Source organism: Choloepus didactylus, chromosome 8 (genome assembly GCF_015220235.1).
Source record: "Choloepus didactylus isolate mChoDid1 chromosome 8, mChoDid1.pri, whole genome shotgun sequence".
Classification (NCBI taxonomy): domain Eukaryota; kingdom Metazoa; phylum Chordata; class Mammalia; order Pilosa; family Megalonychidae; genus Choloepus; species Choloepus didactylus.
In genome coordinates, this window is record NC_051314.1 from 50,921,479 (window position 1) to 50,935,415 (window position 13,937).

Consider the following 13,937-nt stretch of genomic DNA (forward strand, 5'->3'; position numbering starts at 1 on the left):
AGATGCTATATGTATCTTACAATCCACCCCCCTGACTGGTCCTTATGATCTCATATGCCCCCTCTTCTGCAAGAGTCCCTGGGCCATGGGCGGGGTCAGGGAATATTTTGTGAGACTGTTTTTCTCATTTTTAAGGAGCATTGGAGACAGAATCTGCATCCACAAATAAATAAAATTGCCACAATACATAGAAGGCTCATTAACTGTTTTCCATCGGCTACCCCATCCTGCAAACCAAACCTTTATTTGAGACCACCATGAGTCATCACTCATTTGATCTGTGAGTTGCAGTTGTTTTTGCAAGTGAACTACGGACTTATCTACTTTGCTTCTTTATCTGTAATCTAGACACAGCACTCAGTTTTTAATAAGGCATGTCTCCCCTTTTCCTGGGATAAGAATATCCAAGGCCATGTGGTTTTGTAGCACCACCTTGTTTATAGTCAGTTTCTTTGTTTAGTGTTAGAAGCTGTGCTCAGTATCATTGAGGGGCATGGTTTCAAACTTTTGGAAGGTTTTTGTTTTGAGCATGCTGTCAATATCACCTCCTTGGGTAACAAAACAGAGATCAAACGATCTCACCAAATGATTATAGACCTGCTTTACCTAACTTTCCAAACAAGAAAGGGGCACTTTTTTTGATCCCCATTTAAGGTCACTGGAATGGTGTTTGATATCCCAGAGTACATCCAGAGGAACCCAAGAGTACCTTTCCTTATCCATAAGAAGGGGGCAGTAGCCACAGCCAAATGTTTATGCTGCATAACCACTGTTTGCCATAGAGGAAATCCAGTAATTCTGGGATGTCAGCCCCAGACAGTAGCAAACCAGTCCCTGCCAGTTAGAACAATGGTATGGGAGCATTTTTTAGGAGATACACAGCTCAGATATCTAGTATTAATTGGTTCATGGTCTTTTGTGTGGTTTTCTTGTTCCCAACACAGGGAGGAAAACTGTGATAGTATCCCCATGTAGGAATTAGCCAAAGAAACCTATCCCATAATGGGACATAAGACCTCCACTGGTGGAGGATTTTACACCTTCCTGATGGCTTCTCTTTACGACACTTTACTGTAAAAGGTTAAGTTGTGCCCAGGGGTGTTTAACTCCACCCCCAACCCCCACCCATACCCACACCCACACATGAGTTAACGGTATCATCTATGATGCCAGTGATATTTAAGGTTGACACTTTCTCGGGTCAAGTGTGGGATGGCCTACCAATCGCAACCTCAAAGCTGATCGACCCACCAGGTGGCAACTCCATAGCTGCTCAAAGGCATGAGACTGCACACAACAGTTCCATCAGTTGTGTCCACCCTGGGGGCCCAGGCTATAAACATATTTTCAGAAGTGCTCCAAGCATTGGCATAAGCAGTTAGCCATAAAAGACAGCATAAGGTAGCAGTAAAAAGATGAGAACTTGTTAAGAATACAGATTGCACTATCTTGTTCTTTTATTAATATGAGACTACTATTGGTTTCTCCATCAGCAATGACCTCTGCCACAGTGGAGCTTGCCCTGCCTGACTATACCATACCTTTTGTCGACCAGGGGAGGGGCTGCTGCCTCTATGTTAATAGTGTTAACCAGTAATCCAGCACACTGTTGCCATAGCCACACTCACCTGCCCATTGCCACTGTCTCTCTGCATCCTCTCTTCCAGGAGTGTTGGGGTTGGCTATAGAGTGGCAATGGCCTCTTGCTTTATCTGCAAGAGGATACTGATCCATCCCTTGGGTGCTGTCCACCCCAGACCTCAAGGTATTATTCCAGAATCTGGCATGATAAGGAGAGGAGTTCATATTGTTATCCTATCTTGGGTGGCATTTAGCTTGGGGCTCCAGGCATCTGCCCATTTCCATACTCACATGGCTTTGGGCAAGGGCTGTTGCTGCAAAAATCGTATCAAAGGCTGGTTTATCTCCCTTGGTGGGTGCTTCATTAAGGTTTCTGAGGGCTTCTGCTGTGACTACTGCCCATCATTTTAGAGATATCTGTCCTCTTTCCTGGAGGTGCTTCCAGACCCTCTCTGTGGCTTTTTGTAAAAGACTTGATTCTACAGAGGTTAGCGAAATATATCCACATAGTATTCTGCATGTACTCCTGGAAGTGGACCCAAGTTGGCCAGGTCCCTGGCTGTTAATCCATGACAGAGAGTAGGGCTGTGTATATGTCCTTGAGAAAGGGCCTGGAATGCCCACTGCTGTCCTTCCCATGTGAAGGCAAACATATCTTGATACTGTTTATCTATTGGTATATTAAAGAAAACATTGACTAAATCCATAACAGCATCACAGGTCTCCAGACAGGTTGCTGACCTCTATTAGACTGGCCCCTTGAGGGTTATAAGGCAAAATGTTATCCCTTCCTTTTGTGCCCAATCTTCTTTTAGGGTGCTGGTGAAATGGGACCCTTCATTATGAACAATGACACTGGGCAAGTCATACATTGTTTGTAGACATTGCATTCCTTTAATAGGAGATGTTTGGTATGTTTTCAGGGAATATTTGCATTAAACCACTAACAATGTCTACACAAGTAAGTGTATAGTGATACCCTCTATACTTCAGAAAAAGCCCAATATAATTTACCAGCCAAACATCTAAAGCTTTGGTTCCTCTTATTATACGGCCAGATGCCCAGGGCAGAAATTTGGGTTGCACTTGAAATGAAAGGGCTAGCCCAATCCATGGCCCTAGAAGCCTGTATGTACTGGGCATTACGCCAACAGCTCATCTGGCTCCACTGTCCAACCCACAGATGACAAACTAGTCAGCAAATTAACAGGGCACCAGACCCCCTCTGTTGCCACCATTACTGCTCATGGTATGCCAGATCCAAGACTACTGAGCAGGGCCAGAAGGGGTGGTGCTGGGGGCACCTGTCCGCTCTCAGGCAACCCCTTTCTCAGCCATTTGCTGTGGCTAGGGCCACCGCCCCCAGACCTGGACAGGTCCCTGCAACTCTTGTGGTTGCCTGACAGGATGGGTGGGGAACTAGGCCACCCCACACAGCATCCGGGAAGCCTTCCTCTCTGTGCTGCTGCTGCTGCCACCATCAGCCAAAAACCCTGTGGCCTTAGCAAGCCTGGGGAAAGGCAGAACACCTGAGGAGAGCCCCCACCACTAGGCATCTGCTCCCACTGTGCCTAGTCTGTTTTACCTTATTTTGTATAAGGGAAAGATAAATGCAGAGACATTTCCCCTCCCTTTTCCTCTGAGCTGATTACCTCCACCACCTCATCAGACTCACCCTCACTTTCTAGAGGATTCCATGTCTTTACATCCAAATTGGGAGCCTTTACTATAGCCCATACCTTCACTTTAGAGAGCCTTTTCTCACACCTTTTGCATACCAGCAGACCAAGGTGTTTAGCCTAGGGTCCCTTCTTTCACCTTCCCCACTATATCAGTTACCCACAAAGTTGCAGTTGCCCTCATATCTTGCTCAAACTGCCCCTCTTCTGCTAGTTTACATACTCTGATCTCAGCTCTTAACTGCTTCGGTAGCCACTTTTACTGCCTGCAACAGGGACCCATTCCTACATCAGCCATTTTGCCTCCTTGCCAGCTGAGTGCAATTTTAGCCCTTTCAGCAGGGGTGGGAGACCTGCTGGGGTTTTTGGAGCATCACTGTACTCTAAGGGTGGCCCACAAATGTCTAAAAGACCTGCAACGAAGCCCCAGCTAGACCTTTGCAGCCATCCTAGTATTCCCAGTCAGTTCCGCTTTTTCACACTTGAAATTCTGCCAACTATGCCAATTGTTGAATCCCACTGAACCAGCAGCAGGATTCACCCCAAAAGAAGAAATAGAGGAGGGCCCAGCCAGAACTGCCCCAAACTGCCCTACAACAGGGCTGGTTGAGATTCTGAAGAAAAAAGCATTAAACACCTCTTTAGAGAGTGATTAGTGTAAACGCACTTATTAGGAGGGCTTATTATTTAAAAAGAGCTGCGGGGCTTATTATTTAAAGAGAGCTGCAGCTACCTCACAGCAGACAGTTGAGACTGTCAAGAAGTTCACTCAAGTATGTTCTCATCTATGGCAACCATTCTACATTGGCTGAGGGACAAAGTTGTCCAAATGCCAGTGTTTGCGTGCACATTTCAGGAGAACATCCAGTATGTGCCCTTTCCTCAAAAGATGCATTTGGGGTGGGCAGCGTTCAAGTTTATAGCAGCTGAAGCACAGCATGCTGTCAAGGCTTCATGGGGAGGGATGCCTGAGGAGAGGAAAGGGGTAAGGTCAGTCCTCAGTCAGGTAGGAGATAAATCACACACAAGTTACCAATACCAGGAATGAATGAGGGAATAAAACTATGAAGAACTTAGAGACATTAAAAGATAACAAGGCAGTAGTATAAAAAAATTATGTCCATAAATTTGACAACTATCATGAAATAGACAAATTCCTTGAGAGAGACAAACTACAAAAGATCACTTGAGAAGAAATAGATAACATGAATAGTAATAAATATATGAAAGAAACTATTCATCATTTTAAATCTTACAAAGAAAACTCCAGGTCCAGATGGCAACTTTGGTAAATTCTACCAACCACTTAAAGATGAAATAATACAGTTCTAAACAAACTATTCCAGAAATGGAGGAATGAGCACTCCTCAACTCATTTTATGAGGCCAGCATTGCCCTGATACCAAAACCATATATATTGCAAAGGAAAAAACAACTATAGGCCAATATTTCTCATTAACATAAATCATAAATCCTTAAAATATTATCAAATCAAATCCTGAAATACATCAAAAAGGTAATACATCAGGACTAAGTGAGGTTTTGTTCAGGAGTGCAAGGCTGGCTCAATATTCTAAACCAATCAATGTAACTCACTAAATCAATAGACTATGGTTAAATCAATAGATGCAGAAAAAGCCTTTAGAAAAATTCAACATGGATTTATGATAAACAGCCTCAGCAAATTAGTAAGAGAAGTAACATCCTCTATCTGATAGATGGCATCTATTTTAAAAAGAAAACTATAGCTAACATAATAAATGGTGAAAGATTGAATGCTTTCCCACAAAGACTAGGAACAACGAAAAGGTGTTTGCTCCTCTTCAGCATCATACTAGCTCTTCTAGTAAGTGCAATGAAGCAAGAGAAATAAAAAGTATTTATATTAGAAAGGAGGAAAAAAACTTTATAGACAATTTGACTGTCTAATAGGAAAAAAGCAAGTAATCTACATAAAAGCTACTAAAAAAGTTAGTTTAAGAAGATCACGGGATGCAAGGCCAATAAAGACTCAATTATATTTCTACATATTAGTAATGAACATTAGGAAATTGAAATTTTGAAAAGTACGTTTGCAAAACCACCAAAACCATGTAATGCTAAGGTATAAATTTTACAATATGTGTAAGATGTCTGTGCTGAAAACAAAATACTGGTGAAATGAATCAAAGAAGACCTAAATAAATGGAGATACACCATATCAATGGATTGGTAGATTCAACATTGTTAAGATGTCAGTTTCCCCAAATTGATCCATAGCTCAAAGTCAATCTCAATCAAAATCCTGGCAGAGATCGCTGCCACCGCCTCCACCAGCACCAGCCGTGACAGAGCTGAGAGGAGACCATGGGCCCCGCCGCCCAGCCTCTTCTCCTTCCTATTGCTGGCTGCCACCCTCCTCTGGACTTGTTCCAACAATCTGTTAAAACATGGTGGATTACTATGAAGTTCTAGGTGTGCAGAGACATGCCTCACAAGAGGATATTAAAAAGGCATACCGTAAATTGGCACTGAAGTGGAACCCTGATAAAAATTCTGAGAATAGAGAAGAAGCAGAGAGAAAATTCAAACAAGTAGCTAAGGCATATGAGGTGTTATCAGATGCTAAAAAATGGGACATCTATGACAAATACAGTAAAGAAGGATTAAATGGTGGTGGTGGAGGTGGAAGTCATTTTAACAGTCCATTGAGTTTGGCTTTACATTCAGTAATCCAGATGATGTCTTCAGGGAATTTTTTGGTGGAAGGGACCTATTTTCTTTTGACTTCTTTGAAGACCCATTTAAGGAGTTTTTGGGAAATTGAAGAGGCATCTTTTGAAGGTAGATTTTCTTTTGATACAGGATTTACTTCGTTTGGTTCCCTGGGGCATGGGGGCCTTACTTCATTTTCTTCAACATCCTTTGGTGGTAGTAGGATTGGCAACTTCAAATCTATATCAACTTCTACTAAAATAGTCAATGGCAGAAAAATCACTACAAAGAGGATTACTGAGAATGGTCAAGAAAGAGTAGAAGTTGAGGAAGACAGCCAGTTAAAGTCCTTAACAATAAATGGAGTGGCAGATGAAGAAGCCTTTGCAGAAGAATGCAGGTGAAGAGGACAAAATGCCCTGCCTTCCCAGCCAGCCAATATCCGTTCGCAGAAGTCTCACAGACCTGCCACTTTACCCAAACATGTATCTAACTATATTTGTGAGGAGGAGAATGAGCAAGATAAACCTTAGGTCACCAGCAACTGGGATTCTTCCATTTTTTCAGCAGGATTCAAAGAAGGTGGCAAGAGGAAGAAGCAGAAGCAGAGAGAGGAGCAGAAGAAGTCAACCAAAGGGAATCACTAGACTGGACTTACCAGGCACATGCACACTTTTGCACCAAATGCTCACATAACATTGGAGCACAGGCCTGGGTTCTGTGTGCATTTTGGTTGTACACACTCGAGGTAGAAGACATCTTATTTAATACTCTATACCAAGATCACACTTATTTTTAGCAGGTCTATAGACACTTGATCACTGTAGATTAGAGATGTCAGAAGTGAGTTGATGATAATGGTTGGCAATGGTTGAAATTTGGAACACAGTATAGACTTGATTTTGCTTTTCCCCAGCACTAAATCTGTTAGTGTTTTCCTATAGCATTGTTAAGAATCTAATTCATTTTTCCTAAAGCTCTATCTCATTCTTTTCAACTGTTCAACCACTATACAAACTACTGAAATATTTATAGCTTTAGAAGTATAATACAATACAGACATTGAATATATATTCATGAAATGACTTTATTCCCTAATGGCAGTAAAGTATTTGAAATTAGAATATAATTAAGTATAGCATAATTTAAAGATAATGGAGATTACACATTGAATCATGAATTATAAGGGTACTTTTTTTTTTTTTTGTAAGTTTAAAACCTGAGTATGAATTCTTCAAAGCAATCTGGCCTTATACATCGTAAGTCAACACTGAGTCACTTCAGATGTAAAATAATTCTTTTTATTTATTTTTATTTTAATCCTCTCTAAGTAGTCCAAATTCTGCTTCAAATGTTATTTACTTGTTGCTCAATCCCATCTTTTTTCTCCTGCCTTGTATTCATAATTGTTCTTTTAGCACATACACAGGATTCTACAAAATTTTGTTCTGCAATACCATCTCTAGCCCTTATAGTTTAGAGTCATGCTGGAGAAGAAAATAGATGAGATACATACACACACACACACACACTTCTATACATACATACCTACACATCAGATATCGAGCAGTTAGGTTGAACTAAATATTTCAGTTTGCAAACACTAAGTATTTCCATTTGCAAACACTGGCTCCTTTTTAAAAAATCATTTTATGCTAGCAAAATTCTCCCCAGCTTCCTGTAATTATTTCATTTGCATGATATATTGCTTCTTAACTTTATTTTAATTGAGCACTGAATAGAAATTGGTATTTCCTTGTTTCTTGCATGTTCCTTTTTAGTGAGTTTTTCCTTCCTTTTTAACATAGGGATCTGTTGTTCATGTTTCTTTTTTCTTTGTTCTCTTGGAAATGAGGGCATCATAAAAAACTTGGATGTGAATTTAAAATGCCAGCAATTTTAATCTAGCAGTGTCAAAACCCAGTTATATTTTGGCTCACTACAGTTTGGTACCATGTAGCAGTCCCATGGGTTTGGAATTCAGAAACAAGTGTAATCTGTGTGATTTTAAAATGACTGTTACAGGAAAGTTTGTTTTGTTCATTTGAATTTGGTGGGGAGGATTTGATGGGGAGGTTTGCCCTGGTATTTAATGCTTACTGTGGGAAATTGAACCAGGAAAGCATAAAGCATGTGAAGTGCTGATAAACAAAATGTAAGCTTTAATTTAAAAAAAAAAAAAAATCCTGGCAAGACTTTTTTTGTCAAAATTGACAAGCTGATTCTAAAATTTGTATGAATTAAAATAGCCAAAACAATTTTGAAAAATAAGAACAAATTCAAAAGATATACACTTCTTGATTTCAAGGCTTGATATAATGCTACAGAAATCATGACAATGATCAGTGGTACAGAAGAGAGACATGTAACATAACATAACATAATTATAACATAGACCTAAATAAAAACTTAAAACTATAAAACTTCCACAAAAAAGATTAAAAGTGACACCAAGATGAATGTACAACTATGTAATGGTACTGTAAACAATCGAAAGTACAATTTGTTTTGTATGACTGCGTGGTATGTGAATATATCTCAATAAAATGATGATTAAAAAAAAAAAAAAAAAAAAGTGACACCAAAAGCGTGATTCATAAAAGAAAAAAATTGGTATTGTCACCTTGCTTCTGTTGGTTAAGAACTATTAACTGTTCTCTGATGTTCCAGAATTCTACCATATACATCAGTAGTAGGTAGCCCAGTTCCATGGCAAAATCTTCATATATCAACCACAGCTTATAGCAAACATTCACCATGGAGCTGCTCAAAGATTCTAATACCCTCACTGGTGCATTTCTTATTGCCTTAGTGAATGGGCTGCCCTTTAGACCCTCCCTAGAAATATAGTCAGCTGTTAAGTTTTCTGGTCTATTATAAAATTTCAACTTCCCTGAGCCTTCTCACCCAATACCCTGTGAAAGGCAGTTCTGGCATCTCTACTTGGCACTATCAAGTGGGTCATTGTCATGTCTAAATTCAAGGTATCATCTCAGTAACATATTAGGATGAGCTCTAGGTGTTCTTCCCAGATAAATCCTAAGTCACAGGAAAAGTACTCCCATGTCAATTCCCCCTTATCCAATCATATTCTTTGCTTTTCCACATTCAACACCTAAAAATCTATCCAAACATTTTCCCCTAGTTCCTGTTGGTACATACTAGATATGTCTTACAATTCTTTGGGTATATGAATTATTTCTTTCCAAAGTAAGGAATGTATGTCCCTAGTGGGACTAGTTTATGTCCTGACCCTAGGTATTGTTCCAAATGCAATGACAGAACATGGAGGGTTGGATCTCGAGGAGTGATAAGCATCATCTTGAGAAGCATGAGCTTCAAATGAAGTTCAGTCAAGATCCCCACTTAAAGGGAGTTTTCCATCTTTCAGCAAAGAGGCAGGAGCTACTTTGGTCGACCTGGAATGCTCAGAGGTATCTGGGGATTCAAGATTCTCAGACTTGTACATGTCTAAATGTTCTCATTCCATACCCCAGGGTTCCACTGTTTTTTGATTTTGTTCTTTTGTCAGGGCTCTTACTTCAGCTGTATCTATCAGGGCCTATCAAGGTTGTAAATTCAATCTCCTTTTTAACTCTGCCAGCCTTACAATTAAATCCTGGGCTGATTTTCAGCCCAAACTGTACTGTGGTTGTAGACAATGAAGGAATCTTTAAATAGAGGTTTTCAGACCATGTTAGAGTACTATGAATTGATACTGGCTAACCTTAGTCTGTCATTTTCTTTTTTTTTTTTTTTTTTTTTTAACAGTTTCTAAAGCCATCAAAAAAAAAAAAAAAAAAAAAGCTATTCAACTCCACACTTGACTTATAATTAATACTGCCCTATACTTTACTGTGCAAAGCAAAGCTTGAGACAAAGGCTTGAGTCTACATAGTTTGTTTTGGGAAATGATGCCAGGGAATAGGAGTGGGAGACAGGGGAGAATGAAATAAGGAAGAAGAGAAAATCAGTATAAGGGTGTCCTTGAGTTTGTCACCTCTATGGGCAACTGGAGCTCCATCTCACCAAGACTTTCTGAGGAGTCATGTAAAATGTGGCTTGGAACACTCTATTCAAGATATCAAAGAGGGAAGCACATATCCACTGGCTCTAGACACTCATTTTTCAAGTGTTTACCCATACAGTTAATTCCTTTCCACTTCTAGGCTGCACATGCATGAGTGTTGGGCGAGTTCCTACAAGCAGTTCATGCAGAGGCATCAGAAAACACATGAGCAGAGAATCAGAGATACACAATGCAGTTGAAAGTTGGTTGGATCAAACCTGTGCAAAGCTTGTCACAGCAATGGCTGAAGCAAAAGGTGAGCCAGGGGAATGTGAAGTGTCTAATTCTCAAATTCATAAAGGCAAATCACTCAATAGAAAAGTGGGCAAAAGACCTGAACAAACAGTTCATAGGATAGAATATAATAAGAGCCAATAAACATGAAAAGTGCTTACCAGCACTCAAAGTTTTAAAGTTCAAATTAAAATACAGATGTATTTTTCACCTTGAAGATTAAAAGTCTTGAAAATACCAGATTTAGCCAAAGTGTAAGAAAACAGGCATTCATACCCTCCTAGTGGGAAGATTAATCAATGCAATCTCTTTAGAAGGCAATTTTACTATTATCTACCAAAATTTAAATGCATATAACTTGAACCAGCAGTTCCACATGTAGGAATTAAAGTATCAGCACAAATCTATAAAAATCTACTCACAAGGAAAGTAATTACAACTGTTTGTGAGAGCAAATGTGTATAAATAAAAAACAGTTGCTCATCACATCACCAATCAAAAAAGTATACAACCATTAAAGTGCTGCAGGAAAAGAAACTTCAAAATGTAGTAAATTAGAAAATAGTTTGAAGAATACCATATATATATAATGTTTTATGCCAATACAAATAATATGCTTAAAATGCATTAAAATTTCTGAATAAACACATAAGAAACTGCCAACAGTGCTTAGTTCTAGAAAATGAGATGTTATTTCTCTCCTCTTCTTTTAGGGTTCCAATTGCACGGATGTTAGGCTCTTGATATTGTCCCATCCTTTTCATTTTTCTTCATACTTAATCTCTCTATTCTTCAGGTTGGATATTTTCTATTGATTTGTCTTCAATTCACTGAAGCTTTTGCCATGTCTGATCTTTTGTTAGGCCCATCCAAAGAATTTTTCATTTAATATATTGTACTTTTCAGTTCTAGAATTTCATTTTAATTTTTTTATACTTTTCTTTTTTCTGATAAGATTCCAAAAATATAGCAGTTTATATTAGGGAATAGGTTTATAGGTGATATTTTTCCTCTATTTTCCAAATTTTTCTGTATTTTTTTAAATTCAGTTTTATTGAGATATATTCACATACCGTACAGTCATCCATGGTGTACAATCAGCTGTTCACAGTACCATCATTTAGTTATGCATTCATCACCCCAATCTATTTTTGAACATTTTCCTTACACCAGAAAGAATAAAAATAGGAATAAAAAATAAAAGTAAAAAACAACACCCAAATCATCCCCCCCATCCTACCCTATTTTTCATTTAGTTTTTGTCCCCATTTCTCTATTCATCCATCCATACACTGGATAAAGGGAGTGTGATCCGCAAGGTTTTCACAATCACACTGTCACCACTTGTAAGCTACATAGTTATACAGTCATCTTCAAGAGTCAAGGCTACTGGGTTGCAGTTTGACGGTTTCAGGTATTTACTTCTAGCTATTCCAATACATGAAAACCTAAAATGGGTTAACTATATAGTGCATAAGAATGCCCACCAGAGTGACCTCTTGACTCCATTTGAAATCTCTCAGCCACTGAAACTTTGTTTCATTTCGCTTCCCCCTTTTGGTCAAGAAGTTGTTCTCAATCCCATGATGCTGGGTCCAGGCTCATCCCCAGGAGTCATATCCTGCATTGCCAAGGAGATTTACACCCCTGGGAGTCGGGTCCCACGTAGCGGGGAGGGCAGTGAGTTCCCCTGCTGGGTTGGCTTAGCTAGAGAGAGAGGGCCACATCTGAGCAATAAAGAGGTAATCAGGAAGAGACTCTTTGGCACAATTATAAGCAGGTTTTGCCTCTCTTGTAGCAATGAGCTTTGTAAGGGCAAGCCCCAAGATAGAGGGCTCAGCACACCAAACCATCAGTCCTCAATGTTTGTGAGAATATCAGCAACACCCAGTGAGGAAGTCCAACACTTCCGCATTTTCCCCCAGCTCCTCAGGTGGGCCCTGCATATATATTTTTATTCTCTGCCCAAATTACTTTGGGATGTGTCACTATTACACACTAACCTGTAACAAACCTACCAGATCTCCCTTCCTATTCAAAGTTCTGTATAATTGTGGTGTTTGAACCAGCTGAGTGTACAAATTAAATTGTTAAGTGTACTACAGAAAACATAGATTCTGCACTAAACAAACATCTCTTCCCTGGGTCTCACAAGGAAGTTGAAGTTTTAAAATACAATAAGTATTGTCTTTACCCTTTGGCCTGATTTGCCCTAGTCCTAACCATATCTGCTTCATTCTTATCTCTAATTGAAGTCTGGGCTCTTTTTCAGCTTTTTTAATAGTTGCCATATGTGCTAATACTGACATTCATATCTGCCGAGTTCTAGCTCGGAGTTTCAGGTGTCATACAGGTACCCAAAGTTCCAAAGACCAATCAGGTTATAAACAAAGGGATCAGCATTTCAGAATTTGGAGATAGCCATCACAATTCAGTAATAGATGTGACTGCTGTAAGAGCTTACAATCTAGGGACCATTACAAAAAGCCTTCCCCTGATAAACTGTGCTCTAAGATTCAATTCTGAGTTTACACATTGTAGTTAGCCCATATTGGTGAGGCATTATAATGTTTGCCTTTGTTTCTGGTGTACTTCACTCAAAATGCTGTCTACAGGATCCTTTCACCTCATCATATATCTCACAGCTTCTCTCCTTCTTGCAGTTGCTCAATATTCCATTGTATGTATATGCCACATTTTGCCATTCAGTTCCTCAGTCGATATACCCTTAGGCCACCTCCACCTGTTGCAGATCTTGAATGCTACCTCCATAAACAACAGTGTGCAAATGTCCATTCATGTCCCTGCTCTCAGATACTGCAATTATATATCCCATAATGAGGTTGCAGGACCTTATGGCCCCCACATACTTAGCTTCTTGCGGAACCACCACAGTGACCTCCAGAAGGCTACACCATTCTGCCTCCTCACCAACAGTAAATAAGTACATCCCTCTCTCCATGTTTTCTCCAGCACTTTTATCCCTATTTATATTTTTTCCTACAATTTTATAGAGAGATATTCACATACCATACAGTTATCCACAGTGTACAATCAGTTCATGGTATTATCATATAGTTGTGCATTTATCACCACAGTGAGCACTTGAACATATTGATTACTATAAAAGATAATAAAAAGAAAAATAAAATATACAATACAATATAATAGTAAGGTCAAACAACACCACCACTGCCAAGAATCCCATATCCCTCCCTTATATCTCCCTCTCATACATATTTAGCTTTGGTATATTGCCTTTGTTACATTTAATGGAAGCATCTTACAATGTTACTGTTGACCATAGACTCCAGTTTGCTTTTATTATATTTTTTCATATTATAAGACCATACAGTATTTGTCCTTTTGTTTCTGGCTAACTTTGCTCAATATAATGTCCTCAAGGTTCATTGTTTTATGGATAATGGCAATTCTGGTAGGTGTGAGATGATATCTCATTGTGGTTTTGATTTGCGTTTCCCTAATAGCGAGTGAGGTTGAGCATTTTTTCATGTTTTTGAGCCATTTGTATTTCCTCTTCAGAAAAGTGTCTATCCATGTGTTTTGCCCATTTTTTAATTGGGTTGTTTGTCTTTCTGTTATTGAGTTGTATTTATATATTTGGGATATTAAACCCTTATCTGATATGTGGTTTCCAAATATTGTCTCCCATTGTGTAG

General features: G+C 39.2%; 1 pseudogene; it reads left to right on the forward strand.

Moving 5' to 3' along the window:
• Positions 1-5,689: 5,689 nt before the first annotated feature.
• On the forward strand, positions 5,690-6,668 carry LOC119543423 (annotated as a pseudogene).
• Positions 6,669-13,937: the final 7,269 nt, after the last annotated feature.